Source organism: Syngnathus floridae, chromosome 22 (genome assembly GCF_059516105.1).
Source record: "Syngnathus floridae isolate MCC-2025c chromosome 22, RoL_Sflo_1.0, whole genome shotgun sequence".
Lineage (NCBI taxonomy): Eukaryota > Metazoa > Chordata > Actinopteri > Syngnathiformes > Syngnathidae > Syngnathus > Syngnathus floridae.
Genome location: NC_142434.1, coordinates 9,646,116 through 9,664,784, shown reverse-complemented (window position 1 = coordinate 9,664,784; position 18,669 = coordinate 9,646,116). Strand labels below are relative to the sequence as shown.

The 18,669-nt window shown below is 45.1% G+C and overlaps 1 long non-coding RNA gene across 2 annotated transcripts; it reads left to right on the top strand.

Annotated features, from left to right (window-relative positions):
- Positions 1-5,280: 5,280 nt before the first annotated feature.
- LOC148379569 (uncharacterized) lies at positions 5,281-8,158 on the top strand. 2 transcript variants are annotated; one of them, XR_015855388.1, is made up of 6 exons: positions 5,281-5,431; positions 5,690-5,883; positions 6,008-6,121; positions 6,353-7,624; positions 7,761-7,865; positions 8,010-8,155. It is a non-coding gene; the product is annotated as an uncharacterized LOC148379569 (long non-coding RNA). The 2 variants fall into 2 exon arrangements; XR_015855387.1 differs by having other exon boundaries at positions 7,761-8,158.
- The last annotated feature ends 10,511 nt before the right edge of the window (positions 8,159-18,669 follow it).

The window sequence follows — 18,669 nt, the reverse complement described above, 5'->3', positions numbered from 1 at the left end:
ACCATGCTGCACTGAACAACATTATGCCGCACTGAACAACACGATCCCGCATTGAACAACACTATCCCGCAGTGAACAACACCATGCCGCATTGAACAACACCATGCCGCACTGAACAACACCATGCTGCACTGAACAACATTATGCTGCACTGAACAACACGATCCTGCATTGAACAACACCATGCCGCACTGAACAACACCATCCTGCACTGAACAACACCTTTCCACACTGAACAACACCATGCCGCACTGAACAACATTATGCCGCACTGAACAACACCATGCCGCACTGAACAACACCATGCCGCACTGAACAACACCATGCCGCACTGAACAACACCATGCCGCAATGAACAACACCATCCCGCACTGAACAACACCATGCCGCATTGAACAACACCATGCCGCACTGAACAACACCATCCCGCACTGAACAACACCACCCCGCACTGAACAACACGATCCCGCATTGAACAACACCATCCCGGACTGAACAACACCATGCCGCACTGAACAACACCATTCCGCACTGAACAACACCATGCCGCACTGAACAACACCATGCCGCACTGAACAACACCATGCCGCACTGAACAACACCATGCCGCACTGAACAACATTATGCCGCACTGAACAACACCATGCCGCACTGAACAACACCATCCCGCACTGAACAACACCATGCCGCATTGAACAACACCATGCCGCACTGAACAACACCATCCTGCACTGAACAACACCATCCCGCACTGAACAACACCATGCCGCACTGAACAACATTATGGCGCACTGAACAACATTATGCCGCACTGAACAACACCATGCCGCACTGAACAACACCATGCCGCACTGAACAACACCATGCCGCACTGAACAACATTATGCCGCACTGAACAACATTATGCCGCACTGAACAACACCATGCCGCACTGAACAACACCATGCCGCACTGAACAACACCATGCCGAACTGAACAACACGACGTCGCACTGAACAACACGACGCCGCACAGAACAACACGACGCCGCACAGAATAACACAATACCGCACAGAACAACACAATACCGCACAAACAGTTTTAGATAATATTACGTCGCAGTCATGTGACGCGGACATGACGTCAATAGGCGGAACTCACGGCAAAATTATAATCCGTGGGCGTGGCTTGCAACAGGAAGTAGGAAAGCGGCAATTCTGGCAAACAAGACACAGCGGTTAGTAACACGATGACTAACAAGGCAAATATTTTTGTTTTCAGCTTGCAACTTGACCGTCTAGAGCGTACAAGGTAATTACAACTGTTTTTTTTAGCCCTGAAAAGCGAGGGAGTGTGGCGTTTGGGAGGAATGTCGAACTCGGCGTCTGCTTCCAGCCACAGACGCCAAATTTCGACGATTATTTCGACTGGTCAACGGTTGTAAATTATTGCGTTGACTAAAAACTTTATTTAACTCTACTCTTAACTTTGCCGTTTCAGATATGCGGGTATTACACCGCGGAAATGACGTCAATAGGCTGAACTCTCGCCAAAATTCAAATCTGTGGGCGCAATGGCCTTGAGCGAGACACCGGATACAAACACGACGATTATCAACAGAAATATCTTTATTTTCTGCTTGCAAGTGGACCGTCTAGAGCGTACACGGTAAGTACAACTCATTGTGTTTAAAAAGATTTACGTTTGTGTAGTTTGCGTTGCGTTGTATCTGTGAATGTTGGTTGAGGCTAAATGTTAATGTTTAATTTCATTCCTTTAGGTTCCACGGTGTTTGTTGGCTGTATGTTTTCCACTGCAAGAAGAGGCTCGTATCATTGACCAGCAGGAGCTACAATGGTGAGTACCCCTTTCGTCTTCCATTTATGTTAAACACTTCCTATTTCATGTCTAACAGTACTCGATTTAACAAATAACCATAAATAAATACAGTGTGGGCAGTCACGTTAACATATGTGATTATCCTGCCTAATATGTTTATCACAAATATGTCACTAATCACTAATATGTTTATTTGTTTATCACAACACCTTTGGACCTTCAGCAATCGATTATTTCCCTTCATCTACATAGAGACAGAACGATGGTGTCTTAAACATCTCATTCATTTCACCAAATAACTTCACGCAGGTGGATAACGGCCGTCTCGGTCACGCTATGTTGCGTGATGCAGTTTTGAAGAACCAAATGCATTTATTCAATGAATAAGTCAAGCTAGTTCTATGTTTATGATGTTGTAAGTTACGGTACCGATTGAAGTTGAGTTCGAAGCCAGTGGAAAACAGCGCTGCGTTTGTGCTCTCCAGGTACAAATGTTGTGATCTCTGACTGACGACCGGGCGAGACTCGAGTAAGAGATGTCCAAACGAGCTCCGGCAGGGCGGGCCAAGGCGGAGCGAACGGACGCCCTTCAGGCCGCCAATGACGAGCTGAGAACCAAACTGATGGACGTCCAGTTAGAACTTCAGCAGGAGAAGAACAAGGTGAAAACCTCAACAGACAGACACTGCCTGCCTCCCTGCCTGCCTCCCTGCCTGCCTCCCTGCCTGCCTCCCTCCCTCCCAGTTTTCCCGATGTAGATTAGACATGCGTGTGCCATGACTGTGTCAGCCTACATCAACAAATGCACCGAGGACGTCAGCACCACTAAGAATATCATCACCCGGGGCAACCAACGACCCTGGATGACTGAGGAGGTACGTCAAACGCTACGAGCGCGGAACTCTGCCTTCAAGTCTGGCGACAAGGAGACACTGAGGACAGCGAGAGCCAACTTGAACCGTGCCATCAGGATAGCGAAGCGAGACCGCAGTCGAAAATTTCAGGATCGTTTCCACGACGTCAAAAACATCAGGAGTATGTGGCAAGGCATACGGGCGATTACAGACTACAACTCCCCCTCCCCCCCCCCGGTGGGTGTAGTTGATGCTGACTTTCTAAATGGTCTAAATAACTTCTTTGGGAGGTTCGAGGCACTAAACGGCACTCCAGCAGTTAAAACTGTCCCCCATCAGGAAGAGGAGGTACTCTGCCTTGACTCCGCCGATGTGTTGAAGACCCTGAGGAGAGTCAACCCCTGTAAGGCCCCTGGCCCCGACAACATTCCTGGGCGTGTGTTCAGGGAATGTGCAAGTCATCTGGCTGGGGTCATCACAGACATTTTTAACACCTCGCTGGGCCAAGCCACAGTGCCGGCGTGCTTTAAGACTGCCTCCATCATTCCGGTGCCGAAGAAACCTCAAATCACCTCATTTAATGATTACCGGCCTGTTGCACTGACTCCGGTTATGATGAAGTGCTTCGAAAGGCTGCTTAAAGGTCACATCGTTTCCAGACTCCCCCTATTATTTGACCCGTTCCAGTTTGCCGACCGGCAAAACCGCTCCACTCAGGACGCCATCTCCTCCGTTCTTCACCTGAGCCTGGCTCACCTGGAGGAGAAGAACACCCATGTGCGGAGGCTGTTCCTGGACTTCAGCTCAGCGTTTAACACCATCATCCCACAGCATCTGGTAGGAAAATTGGAACACCTGGGCTTCAACACCCCCCTTCGCAACTGGCTGCTAGACTTCCTCACCAACAGACCTCAGTCAGTCCGGGTCGGACAGAACACCTCTGATGTCATCACCCTCAGCACAGGCTCCCTTCAGGGCTGCGTCCTGAGCCCCCTGCTGTGCACCCTGATGACACACGACTGCGTCCTCAGGTTCACCACCAATCACATCGTGAAGTCAGCAGACGACACAACGGTGGTGGGGCTCATCAGAGACAACAACGACCTGGACTACAGAGAGGAGGTGGAGCAGCTGGTGGGCTGGTGCAGAGAAAACAGCCTGATCCTGAATGAGGAGAAGATGAAGGAGATCATCGTCGACTTCAGGAAAAAACAGCCTCACCACGCTCCACTGATCATCAACAGCTCAGCTGTGGAGGTGGTCAGCACCACCAAATTCCTGGGGGTCCACATCACAGAAGACCTCACCTGGACTATGAACACTACGGCACTGGTCAAGAGGGCACAGAAGCGCTTGTACTTCCTGCGGAGGATGAGGAAAGCCCACCTGCCCCCACCCATCATGAGGACGTTCTACAGGAGCACCATAGAGAGCATTCTGACAAGCTGTCTCTCTGTGTGGTGTGGAGGCTGCACCGCCTCCGATTGGAAGAACGTGAGGAGAGTGGTGAGGACAGCAGAGAGGATCATAGGGGCTCCTCTTCCCTCCATTCAGGACATTTCATCTCAGCGCTGCATGTCCCGTGCCCGTAACATCATCAATGACCCATCACACCCCCACCATGGACTGTTCTCCCTGCTGCCCTCTGGGAAGAGGTTTGCAGCATCCGCTGCAGGTCCACCAGGTTCTGCAACAGCTTTTTCCCTGCTGTCATCAGACTGTTGAACACTAGAACTGTTGAGCTCTAAACTGAACTCTGCATCACACATTCACAGAACTGTACTTTATGACACTACGGACCTCTATCTTGCACTATCTCGCACTACCAACTTTACTGAACTTGTATAAACCCTTTAAATAGAAGTTTAATACATGGTTTAGCATTCCTCTGCACACTCTTGAATACTGTTTTGCCTACTTGCACTATTGCATAATTATCACTGCTGCACTTTATACTTATTTTTAATATATATATATATATATATATATAGTATATGTATATATATATATTGTCATAGGATATGTTACTTCTATTCAACTGCAATATCACTACTTTGTTGTAAGACGTATGCAACGGAATTTCGTTTTGTATGCACCATGTGCAGACAAGATGACAATAAAGTTTGTCTAAGTCTAAGTCTAAGTCATGTCAGGTCAGCTGTCTGGAGAGAGAGAGAAGTCAGGACCTGCGGGCGGAGCACCACCGTGCCACCGCCGCCATGACGGAACTCAAAAGCAAACTCCATGAGGAGAAGCAGAAAGAGTTAGCCATTACCAGGGAGACATTACTGCGGCAGCATGAAATGGAGCTGATGAGAGTGATCAAAATCAAAGATGGAGAGATCCAGCGACTGAATGCCTTGGTCCTCAGCCTGAGGGACGGCTCCATGGACAAGGTGATCCGCTCTATCCGTGTCTGACTATCCGCACGCCACGTCGGGCTTCGATGCGGCCGCGACCGTATTGTGTAGCTTGTCCCCAGTAAGCGTCGCGGCGCTCCGTTGCGGTCTCAACGGCCCGGTGTGGCGCAATGTCTGCTCAGGTGAGGAGGGGGGGCGCTTTGCTGGCGGAGGTGGAGGAGACGCGGCGGTGTCGGGAGACCGAGCGGTGTCGCCTCCACCAGGAGCGCGGAAGAAGCCCTGGCAGCGGCCCAGCAGGCCTGGCAGTCCCGAGCGGCCGAGCTCCGATCGGCTCATCACCAGCATCGGGAGGAGCTGAGCCGAACCAAGAGAGACTGCGAGAGGGAGATCCGCCGACTGGTAGGACTGATCAGATGCGCGGTGCGTGGCTATGTTCCCAATTTCGTTGTATACCTGCAGTGCAATGACACCTAAGGCATTCTATTCTATTCTATTTCACAAGAAGAAAATGTCCGGTTGCTCGCTTCGCTTTTGTCACAGCAAAGGTGTTCTAGTCGATTCAAGAAAAAAATTGGCCGGTTGCTCTCTTTGTTTTTGTCACAATTCTGGCAAATGAGTTTGCCCGCCTGCCTGAGCGCTCCCCGTTTGTACATCCAGACGGATGAGATCAAGCTGAAAGACAGAGCGGTTAGTGTTTTGGATGAAGCCCTGGGGCCGGCCACGTCCACCGCCTTCAGCTGCAGACTCAGGCTGCCGAGCAGCAGATCGCTGCCCTGAGGGATTCCCAAAGGGCGGGCCTAAACTACCCTGGAAGTGGGGTCAACGCCGCTACTAGCAATCCTCTTCATTGCGTAAGCCACCTCATCACACACTTGCAGTACGCATGACTTAGTTCGTTGCTGGAGGAAGGTAGCACAAAAACAGTTTTGAACTTTGAACGAGTGCTTGTGTGTGTGTGTTGCGGGGCGTTTTCAGTCTCAGGAGGATCGGGACACGCGACGGTTTCATCTGAAAATCGCTGAGCTCAGCGCAGTCATCAGGAAACTGGAGGATCGAAACGCCCTGCTTTCTGAAGAGCGCAATGAACTGGTAATTTATTGACGGCACGCTTGAAGGTTTGCGCTACGTTTGATGCGCGCCATCCAGCGAGGCACCCATTGCGCTTGCTTATTAGTTGAGCGGCGCGGCGAGTCGGTTGCCTGGTAGATGTCTTTTATTGGGAGCCAAAGGCACGATTCCGTTCAAACCGATGCAAAAGGAATGGATACGTTCTGGCCCGCGTGTTGTGCGTCTTTCACATCCCGCACTTCATGCTTGCAGCTAAAGCGACTGAGAGAAACAGAAAGCCAGTTTCTGCCACTCCTGTACAAAAACAAACGCCTGAGCAGGAAGAATGAAGAACTCTCGCTGGTGCTGTGTCGCCTTGAAAACAAAGTGCGCTTTGTCACCCAGGAGAACGAGGAGATGGCAAGCTTGGTAAGTCGACGCGGACAACGGCGGCGTGCCAACAGAGTCCACTGCATTTGTGTTCCACAGAGAAGGCCTAGTTCGCTCAATGACCTGGACCGCGGTTGCGGCCAGCAGGACGGTGAAATGGAGTTCCTTCAAGTTGTGGAGCAGCGGCACATCATCGACGACTTGTCCAAGGTCTTCAGGCAGGCGACTCGGTGCACGTACGGCAGCGCCGCGCTCGCTCGCTGTCGCCAGGAAACCTTTTCCGTCCAAAGCTTGGCCGGCGGCCGCCATCCAAAAAATTGGCCCCTTAAATTCCGACCTTTCAAGCAGGAGCATTGTGCGCACGCGTTTGAACACGCTTTAGACTTGTTTTGCCGTTTTCAGCAGCTCAAAGCTCCCGTTTTGTCAGCGCCTTTGCCACTCGCTGTGCGCTGAAAACGACGGACTTGCCCGGCTGCTCAGCCCGTCAACCATGAGCCGCGAGCGCGACGTCATTGTCCGTAGGCAGCTAGTGGCAAAATGCACCCTGTTAGAGTTGCGCTCGCTCCAACTTATTTTGCAAGAACCACACGGGAGACAAGTAAGTTCTTTTGGACACCTGCAGGTGGAGAGTCCATCCGTTGTACGAATGAAGTCTGACTCTCGGCTCCTGCACGAGCATTTTAATTAAGAGAAACAGGGTGGGTGTAAGAGTGGATTGAATAGAGGAAGCCCTTGACCTCTAGTCAAAACATAGCAAGGGGTGTTTTACAACTTTGTGTAGGAAGGGATAAGCGATAGGGATAAATAAGGGATAAATAATATTATTTATTACAGGTCGCAGTCAAAGTCAAAGCAACACAATGATACGATAAAGATAATCTGGAAAACCCTGACACACCCTGTAGTTGTCACTTTTGGAAAAGACGAGCGTCCCTCCAATCATCGCCGGTGACGTGTTTTTCAGGCTCTGGAGACAGGAGCTCATGTCAGAAATGTCATTGTGAGTCGCGTTTGTTTCTGCGCCGGAGCCGTTCGTTCCCTTTGCATCCAAAGAATCTCAAAGGCGGATTATTTGTGTCGACAGGAGAGAGATTTGCTGCTACGATACCGACGTCGAGAATCTCTGAGGAGGAACAAAGCGTGAGGTCCTGCAAGGTGAGTCTGTTTGTTTGCGGCTGCTTGGTGTTGCGCAAGATGAAATGGCCTTTTTCTCGCTATCGTTCCTCTCGTCGATTCATCGTGAGGTGTCGCTTCAGTTTGTTCAGAGAGATGTTTGCTTCCGCGCCCGCAGGTCATCGAAACATTTTACGGCTACGACGAAGACGTGTTGGTGGACTCGGACGGATCGTCCTTGTCTTTTCACACCGACAGAACCCCCGACACGGAACCCGAAGAGGTAGCCCGCCATTTCTGCCAGCGTATTGGCACCAAACATTCCTCTTCAGCCTGGAATCGGACTCGTCTTTGCGTCGCGGGTGCTTTGTCGCCGGTCTGACTGATTCTGGTACTAGTGCTGTGTTGCATTGGTGTGTGCATGAAGAGGCGGAGCTTCGCTACCGCCAGCTGACGCAAGAATATCAAGCGCTGCAACGAGCCTACGCTCTGCTAGCCCAGACCAGCGAAGGGGACTACGACGCCGAGAAGGAGATCAAGGTGGCGCCCCTTCCCGCAACCCCCGGCCGGGTCGCAGCCTCCCCGTTCTCACCCAGCCTCGGGTGTTCTCTGGTCTGAAAGGAGGAGGAGGAGCCTCCCTCCTCCTCCTTTCAGACCAGAGAAAAGCTGATGGTAGAAATGGGTCACTATCAAAGCAGAGTAGCAGATCTGGAGTCAGCGCTGAAGCAACAAGGACAGGTAAGCTCATCAATGAGCACACCTTTTTCTCAGACAAAATAGCTACATTCTTCAGTCACTCATCCGTCTGGCATTACTGGACCAACCCCCCCCCCCGAACGTGGCTGGGAAAATGCGGAGAAAAGCAAATGTCATTTTCCAGTCAACCAAAGAATTTGTGGATGAAAATGACACAACATTCCAAAGCTGTCCACGCGTTTGTCTCTTCTAGAATGTCAAGTGGGTGGAGGAGAAGCAGCTGCTGCGTCAGAGCAATCAGCAGTTGGCCGAAAAGGTGACGGAAAGAAAGGCGCTGGGCGGAGTCGCTTGGCGTCACACCTGTCGGGAAGCCCCGCAGATGAGGTCTGACTGTCTTTTCAGGTCAGGCGGATGGAGGCGGAAGAAGCGCGTCTGAAAGAGCACATCCAGGATATCCGAGACCAAAACGAACTGCTTGAGTTCCGCATCCTGGAGCTGGAGGTGGGAAGACTCGCACAAGCGTGTTGAGGCCAGAGATGTGACGGACGGACGGACGGACGGACGGATGCATGCCTCTGCCTTTCAGGAGAGGGAGTGGCGCTCCCCCGTCTTGAAGTTTCTGCAAGTCCGTTTCCCAGACGGCCTCAGCCCTTTGCAGATCTACTGCGAGGCCGAGGGCGTGAGCGTACGTAAGGCGTCCCTCGCAACCCTAACCTTAACCCGAGGTCCCAGAACACCTTACATTGCTCCTTGCGCCTTTCCCCCGGACATCGTCATCAGTGATCTGATGAAGAAGCTGGACATCCTGGGCTATAACGCCGTAAGTGTATGTCGAACTCCTTATGTTCGCACTCCACGAGACTCGGCGGCTCAAATGTGACTTTTGGAAGGCTTTGCGCTGAAAGAAGCTTGTTGACGCTGTGCCTTTGGGCTCTTGCAGAATCTCACCAACGAGGAGCAGGTGGTCGTGATTCACGCCAGGACCCTTCTCACCCTAGCCGAGAAGGTAACGCGCACGTCCACGCACGCTCTCGCATTCTGCTTATGTGACAGCAGCCTTTCCTCAGTGGTTAGAATACATCAAAGTGACCAAGTCAGCACTTCAACAGAAGATGTTGGACATTGAAAGTGAGAAGGTAGACAGACACGCGACATCAGCCAAGGGGAACTCCGGCAATGTGCCCCAACAATTCTGACCTTGAGCTGTGCTAGGATATGTTCTGCAAGCAGAAGGGCTACCTGGATGAAGAGTTGGACTTCAGGAAGTGTTCCATGGACCAGGCTCATAAGGTAAGCCGCCCTCAAATCTCCCGCCGGACCACTGATGGACGAGGATTGCGGCCCAGAGGATCCTGGAGCTGGAGGCCATGTTGTACGAGGCGCTACCGCAGCGGGACTGCCCCGCCACGGACGGCGAAAAAGCCAGCCACGCTGGCGTGAATGACGTGCTGACGGCGGATCAGAGAGAAGAGCTTAGGAGTGCCGTGGACCAATGGAAGCGAGCCCTGATGTGCGAGTTGAGGGAGCGCGACGCTTGCATCCTCCAAGAGAGAATGGATCTGCTGCACAGCGCGCAACAGGTAAGGGCCCAAAGCCAGCCCGGCACTTACTTGCACGCTTACTGGCTTTTGAATGCCACTTTCCATTTGTCCGTCCTAGAGGAACAAAGAGCTGAAAGAATTCATCGAAGCTCAGAAGAGACAAATCAAACAATTGGAGGAGAAGTTTCTGTTTCTCTTTCTATTCTTCTCCTTGGCCTTCATTCTGTGGCCCTAACACCAGCTGGTGAGTGAGCTCCAGCGGCACCGCACTCGACACCTCCGATACACTGCCAGCCGGTCTCAGACGTTGGCAGACGCTCCGATGCCAACGTATACCCCCCGCCACGGTGACAGAGGCACCGCGTCACACCGGCGCTCATCCAATCAGAAGGCAGGAAAAGCAAATTCACATGCAGGGCACTTTTGAACCAGAAGAGAGCGCCACAAAAAACGGTTGTTGCCCCAAACGCGCATTAAAAAGGGTCAGAATAACAAGAGTCCCACTGGCCAGCCGGGGCCACCCGTCCAGCTGTTTCTTCAGGGGGGAAAAAAATTGGAGTCACCGGTGAGTACATTTTGCATTTAGCTCTGCTTTGTGTGTGTGTGTGTGTGGGGGGGGGGGGGGGGGGGGGGGTTGTGCGTGTTGGCTTCACTTGAGTTCAATTTGGTATTTTGGTCAAAAGCGCATGTGGTGAAATTCCACAAAGTAGGATGGGCAAACACATTTCTTTAAACTATGAGTGTCAATTGGGCTCTCGAAATGGCAGGGAAAAGATGCACAGCAAAACGAAAATACGTAGATGAACACAGGACGTTTTAATCAGAGTGGGAAAGTTTCTATTTTTTGTTGAACGTGATGGCAAACCATTCTGCCTGATATGTCAGACCTCAGCGCATTTCAAAGATTCAAATCTTCAGCGCCATGCACTTCAGCTCACTCCATGCTAACATTGATCAGGCGTCGAACCCGCATCATCATGCTTAAGAGGTGGCCATGCTAACCAGTGCGCCATTATGTCAACGCATAATAACTAAGTCTACTGGTCAAAACAGCGGTTACTATATGACGTCGCTACGTCGTGGTCACGTGACGCAGACAAGACGTCAATGGACGTGGGCAGAGTTAACTTGTTTAAAAGGGAGTAGGCAGAAGAAATATTTAATTTATTTAAATCTATTTTGAGTGCACACCATTATGCCAATGCATAACAACTGTAAATCTACTAAACAAAACAGCGGTTGCTATATGACATCTGCCACGTCGTGGTCACGTGACATACGTGACGTCGATGGGCGTAACTTTCGCCGGAATTCAAATCCGCGGGGAGAGTTAACTTGTTTAAAAGAGAGTGGGCAGAAGAATTATTTAATTTATTTAAATCTATTTGGTGTGTGCGCCATTATGTCAATGCATAACAACTGTAAGTCTACTAAACAAAACAGCGGTTGCTATATGACGTCTGCCACGTCGTGGTCACGTGACGCGGACGTGACGTCGACGCCTACTTTACATCCCACCGATCACAGGACCCCTCGGCTGCATAACCGTGCACCCTTCCCAACCAATCGGATTTGCTATACGCGAAAACGACGCCAATGGAAAGAGCTTCCGCCCAAATTTAAATCCGTGGGCGTGGCTCGCAGCAGGAAGTAGGAAAATGGCGGCGATGTTGACAAAGACACAGCGGATGGTAACATACGACTAACAAGAGAAATATTTTTATTTTCTGCTTGCAACTGGACCGTCCAGAGCGTACACGGTAAGTACAACTCATCGTTTTTAAAAAGAAGTACTTTTGTTGCCCTGAAAAGCGAGTGAGCGTGGCGTTTGTGGGGGACGTCGAATTTCGACGATTCTTTCTGGTCAACGGTTGTAAATGATTGTGTTGATTAAAAAAGAAAACTTGATGTAACTCTACTTTTAACTGCCGTTTCAGATAGATTTGGAATTGCATCACATCCAATTTTGCCTAGAGCGTACACGGTAAGTAACACTCGTTGTGTTTAAGGAGATTTACGTTTGTAATAGCAGAAGTGTAGCCGCGTTGCGTTGTACGTGTGAATGTTGGTCCGGGCGAAATGTTAATGTTTAATTTCATTCCTTTAGGTTCCACGGTGTTTGTTGGCTGCAAGTTTTCCACTGCAAGAAGAGGCTCATATCATTGACCAGGAGCGAGCTACAATGGTGAGTAGCCATAACATTTATGTTAAACACTTCCTATTTCATGTCTAACAGTACTTGATTTAACAAATAACCATAAATAAATACAGTGTGGGCACTGAAGTTAACATATGTGATTATACTGCCTAATCTGTCACCGAGTAGATTGTTGCAAAGTAATATAAGATCCAAAGTTGTAATTCAGAATAGTTTTCAAAAGAAGGCCATTAGAATTATATACAAGTCTGATTACCCTGAACAAGCTATTAATTAAATCACAAATTCTTCAATTCAAAGATTTGGTAGATTATCAGACAAATAATGTCTAACAGTAATTGATTTAACACATCACGATAAGTAGATTGAGTGTGGGCACTCTCAAGTTAACATATGTGATTATACTGCCTAATCTGTTACAGAGTATGTTGTTGCCAAGTAATGTAGAATAGATCCAAAGTAGTAATCCAGAATAGTTTTGAAGAGGCCATTAGAATGATAAACAAATCTGATTACCTTGAACATAATAACAAGCTAAGTGTTTAATATGTCCTATGAAGTCAAAATTGGGCACCATCATGTGGTGAAATTTGGAATTGCATCACATCCAATTTTGCCTGGGAACAAACAGATTACATAAATCTTAGTTTTGAATAAGCCACTCCTTCTCAAACAAGTAAACTCTGCCCATTTTGCGCAGTAGATGTTCTGTTAATATCTAGTATTTATACAAAGTCATAATTTAAATTGCTTTCAACCTTCATTCATCGGTTCAACCAACATTACTCGCTCTTATTACCAACTTGTATTGATTTAACTAAGCGTTTAATACTTCCTATCAGGTCTCAAGGCAAGATTTGGCAAAATACAATTTCAGCAAATCCAATTTTGCCAGGGAACAAAAATAGATTAAATAAACTAAATAAGTCTTCTTCCCATTAAATAAATCAGAAAAGTCTGTCTTGTAACCAGTCCTCTTCAAACAAGTAAAGTCTGCCCATTTTGTGCCGTAGATTTTGTGTCTATGCCTAGTATTTAAACAAAATCATAATTTAAACGACTTCTTTCCTTCATTCACTTTGGAAATTTGGAATTGCAGCAAATCGAATTTTGCCAGGGAACAAAAATAGATCAATTAAACTAAATAAGTCTTCTTCCCATTAAATAAATTAAAAAAGTCTGTCTTGTAACCAGTCCTTTTCAAACAAGTAAAGTCTGCCCATTTTGTGCCGTCGATTTTGTGTTAATGCCTAGTATTTGTACAAAATCATAATTTAAAGGACTTCATTCCTTCATTCACTTTGGAAATTTGGAATTGCAGCACATCAAATTTTGCCTGGGAAGAAAAGTAGATTAAATAAATTTAATAAGTCTTACTACTTCCCATTAAATAAATTAAATACGTCTTACTTGTTCCCACTCCTTTTCAAAACAGTAGTTTAAAACGAGGGCCCTTCACTCAATCTTTAACCTCAACCCCGCACGTTGTGTTGTATCTGTGAATGTTGGTTGTGGCCAAATGATAGTTTTCTTTCATTCGTTTAGGTTCCAAGAAAACTTGATGTAACTCTACTTTTAACTGCCGTTTCAGATAAGCGGGTATTACGTCGCAGTCATGTGCCGCGGATATGACGTAATTGCCCGAACCTCCGATTCAAATCTGTTGGCGCGATGGCCGTGAGCCACTGAGCAGCGACGATTATCAACAGAAATATCTTTATTTTCTGCTTGCAACTGGACCGTCTAGAGCGTACACGGTAAGTAACACTCATTGTGTTTAAGGAGATTTACGTTTGTAATAGCAGAAGTGTAGCCGCGTTGCGTTGTACGTGTGAAAATTGGTCGAGGCGAAATGTTAATGTTTAATTTCATTCCTTTAGGTTCCACGGTGTTTGTTGGCTGCAAGTTTTCCACTGCAAGAAGAGGCTCGTATCATTGACCAGGAGCGAGCTACAATGGTGAGTAGCCATAACATTTATGTTAAACACTTCCTATTTCATGTCTAACAGTACTTGATTTAACAAATAACCATAAATAAATACAGTGTGGGCACTGAAGTTAACATATGTGATTATACTGCCTAATCTGTCACGGAGTAGATTGTTGCAAAGTAATATAAGATCCAAAGTTGTAATTCAGAATAGTTTTCAAAAGAAGGCCATTAGAATTATATACAAGTCTGATTACCCTGAACAAGCTATTAATTAAATCACAAATTCTTCAATTCAAAGATTTGGTAGATTATCAGACAAATAATGTCTAACAGTAATTGATTTAACACATCACGATAAGTAGATTGAGTGTGGGCACTCTCAAGTTAACAGATATGATTATACTGCCTAATCTGTTACAGAGTATGTTGTTGCCAAGTAATGTAGAATAGATCCAAAGTAGTAATCCAGAATAGTTTTGAAGAGGCCATTAGAATAATAAACAAATCTGATTACCTTGAACATAATAACAAGCTAAGTGTTTAATATGTCCTATGAAGTCAAAATTGGGCACCATCATGTGGTGAAATTTGGAATTGCATCACATCCAATTTTGCCTGGGAACAAACAGATTACATAAATCTTAGTTTTGAATAAGCCACTCCTTCTCAAACAAGTAAACTCTGCCCATTTCGCGCAGTAGATGTTCTGTTAATATCTAGTATTTATACAAAGTCATAATTTAAATTGCTTTCAACCTTCATTCATCGGTTCAACCAACATTACTCGCTCTTATTACCAACTTGTATTGATTTAACTAAGCGTTTAATACTTCCTATCAGGTCTCAAGGCAAGATTTGGCAAAATACAATTTCAGCAAATCCAATTTTGCCAGGGAACAAAAATAGATTAAATAAACTAAATAAGTCTTCTTCCCATTAAATAAATCAGAAAAGTCTGTCTTGTAACCAGTCCTCTTCAAACAAGTAAAGTCTGCCCATTTTGTGCCGTAGATTTTGTGTCTATGCCTAGTATTTAAACAAAATCATAATTTAAACGACTTCTTTCCTTCATTCACTTTGGAAATTTGGAATTGCAGCAAATCGAATTTTGCCAGGGAACAAAAATAGATCAATTAAACTAAATAAGTCTTCTTCCCATTAAATAAATTAAAAAAGTCTGTCTTGTAACCAGTCCTTTTCAAACAAGTAAAGTCTGCCCATTTTGTGCCGTCGATTTTGTGTTAATGCCTAGTATGTGTACAAAATCATAATTTAAAGGACTTCATTCCTTCATTCACTTTGGAAATTTGGAATTGCAGCACATCAAATTTTGCCTGGGAAGAAAAGTAGATTAAATAAATTTAATAAGTCTTACTACTTCCCATTAAATAAATTAAATACGTCTTACTTGTTCCCACTCCTTTTCAAAACAGTAGTTTAAAACGAGGGCCCTTCACTCAATCTTTAACCTCAACCCCGCACGTTGTGTTGTATCTGTGAATGTTGGTTGTGGCCAAATGATAGTTTTCTTTCATTCGTTTAGGTTCCAAGAAAACTTGATGTAACTCTACTTTTAACTGCCGTTTCAGATAAGCGGGTATTACGTCGCAGTCATGTGCCGCGGATATGACGTAATTGCCCGAACCTCCGATTCAAATCTGTTGGCGCGATGGCCGTGAGCCACTGAGCAGCGACGATTATCAACAGAAATATCTTTATTTTCTGCTTGCAACTGGACCGTCTAGAGCGTACACGGTAAGTAACACTCATTGTGTTTAAGGAGATTTACGTTTGTAATAGCAGAAGTGTAGCCGCGTTGCGTTGTACGTGTGAAAATTGGTCGAGGCGAAATGTTAATGTTTAATTTCATTCCTTTAGGTTCCACGGTGTTTGTTGGCTGCAAGTTTTCCACTGCAAGAAGAGGCTCGTATCATTGACCAGGAGCGAGCTACAATGGTGAGTAGCCATAACATTTATGTTAAACACTTCCTATTTCATGTCTAACAGTACTTGATTTAACAAATAACCATAAATAAATACAGTGTGGGCACTGAAGTTAACATATGTGATTATACTGCCTAATCTGTCACGGAGTAGATTGTTGCAAAGTAATATAAGATCCAAAGTTGTAATTCAGAATAGTTTTCAAAAGAAGGCCATTAGAATTATATACAAGTCTGATTACCCTGAACAAGCTATTAATTAAATCACAAATTCTTCAATTCAAAGATTTGGTAGATTATCAGACAAATAATGTCTAACAGTAATTGATTTAACACATCACGATAAGTAGATTGAGTGTGGGCACTCTCAAGTTAACAGATATGATTATACTGCCTAATCTGTTACAGAGTATGTTGTTGCCAAGTAATGTAGAATAGATCCAAAGTAGTAATCCAGAATAGTTTTGAAGAGGCCATTAGAATAATAAACAAATCTGATTACCTTGAACATAATAACAAGCTAAGTGTTTAATATGTCCTATGAAGTCAAAATTGGGCACCATCATGTGGTGAAATTTGGAATTGCATCACATCCAATTTTGCCTGGGAACAAACAGATTAAATAAATCTTAGTTTTGAATAAGCCACTCCTTCTCAAACAAGTAAACTCTGCCCATTTCGCGCAGTAGATGTTCTGTTAATATCTAGTATTTATACAAAGTCATAATTTAAATTGCTTTCAACCTTCATTCATCGGTTCAACCAACATTACTCGCTCTTATTACCAACTTGTATTGATTTAACTAAGCGTTTAATACTTCCTATCAGGTCTCAAGGCAAGATTTGGCAAAATACAATTTCAGCAAATCCAATTTTGCCAGGGAACAAAAATAGATTAAATAAACTAAATAAGTCTTCTTCCCATTAAATAAATCAGAAAAGTCTGTCTTGTAACCAGTCCTCTTCAAACAAGTAAAGTCTGCCCATTTTGTGCCGTAGATTTTGTGTCTATGCCTAGTATTTAAACAAAATCATAATTTAAACGACTTCTTTCCTTCATTCACTTTGGAAATTTGGAATTGCAGCAAATCGAATTTTGCCAGGGAACAAAAATAGATCAATTAAACTAAATAAGTCTTCTTCCCATTAAATAAATTAAAAAAGTCTGTCTTGTAACCAGTCCTTTTCAAACAAGTAAAGTCTGCCCATTTTGTGCCGTCGATTTTGTGTTAATGCCTAGTATTTATATAAAATCATAATTTAAAGGACTTCATTCCTTCATTCACTTTGGAAATTTGGAATTGCAGCACATCAAATTTTGCCTGGGAAGAAAAGTAGATTAAATAAATTTAATAAGTCTTACTACTTCCCATTAAATAAATTAAATACGTCTTACTTGTTCCCACTCCTTTTCAAAACAGTAGTTTAAAACGAGGGCCCTTCACTCAATCTTTAACCTCAACCCCGCACGTTGTGTTGTATCTGTGAATGTTGGTTGTGGCCAAATGATAGTTTTCTTTCATTCGTTTAGGTTCCAAGAAAACTTGATGTAACTCTACTTTTAACTGCCGTTTCAGATAAGCGGGTATTACGTCGCAGTCATGTGCCGCGGATATGACGTAATTGCCCGAACCTCCGATTCAAATCTGTTGGCGCGATGGCCGTGAGCCACTGAGCAGCGACGATTATCAACAGAAATATCTTTATTTTCTGCTTGCAACTGGACCGTCTAGAGCGTACACGGTAAGTAACACTCATTGTGTTTAAGGAGATTTACGTTTGTAATAGCAGAAGTGTAGCCGCGTTGCGTTGTACGTGTGAAAATTGGTCGAGGCGAAATGTTAATGTTTAATTTCATTCCTTTAGGTTCCACGGTGTTTGTTGGCTGCAAGTTTTCCACTGCAAGAAGAGGCTCGTATCATTGACCAGGAGCGAGCTACAATGGTGAGTAGCCATAACATTTATGTTAAACACTTCCTATTTCATGTCTAACAGTACTTGATTTAACAAATAACCATAAATAAATACAGTGTGGGCACTGAAGTTAACATATGTGATTATACTGCCTAATCTGTCACGGAGTAGATTGTTGCAAAGTAATATAAGATCCAAAGTTGTAATTCAGAATAGTTTTCAAAAGAAGGCCATTAGAATTATATACAAGTCTGATTACCCTGAACAAGCTATTAATTAAATCACAAATTCTTCAATTCAAAGATTTGGTAGATTATCAGACAAATAATGTCTAACAGTAATTGATTTAACACATCACGATAAGTAGATTGAGTGTGGGCACTCTCAAGTTAACAGATATGATTATACTGCCTAATCTGTTACAGAGTATGTTGTTGCCAAGTGATGTAGAATAGATCCAAAGTAGTAATCCAGAATAGTTTTGAAGAGGCCATTAGAATAATAAACAAATCTGATTACCTTGAACATAATAACAAGCTAAGTGTTTAATATGTCCTATGAAGTCAAAATTGGGCACCATCATGTGGTGAAATTTGGAATTGCATCACATCCAATTTTGCCTGGGAACAAACAGATTAAATAAATCTTAGTTTTGAATAAGCCACTCCTTCTCAAACAAGTAAACTCTGCCCATTTCGCGCAGTAGATGTTCTGTTAATATCTAGTATTTATACAAAGTCATAATTTAAATTGCTTTCAACCTTCATTCATCGGTTCAACCAACATTACTCGCTCTTATTACCAACTTGTATTGATTTAACTAAGCGTTTAATACTTCCTATCAGGTCTCAAGGCAAGATTTGGCAAAATACAATTTCAGCAAATCCAATTTTGCCAGGGAA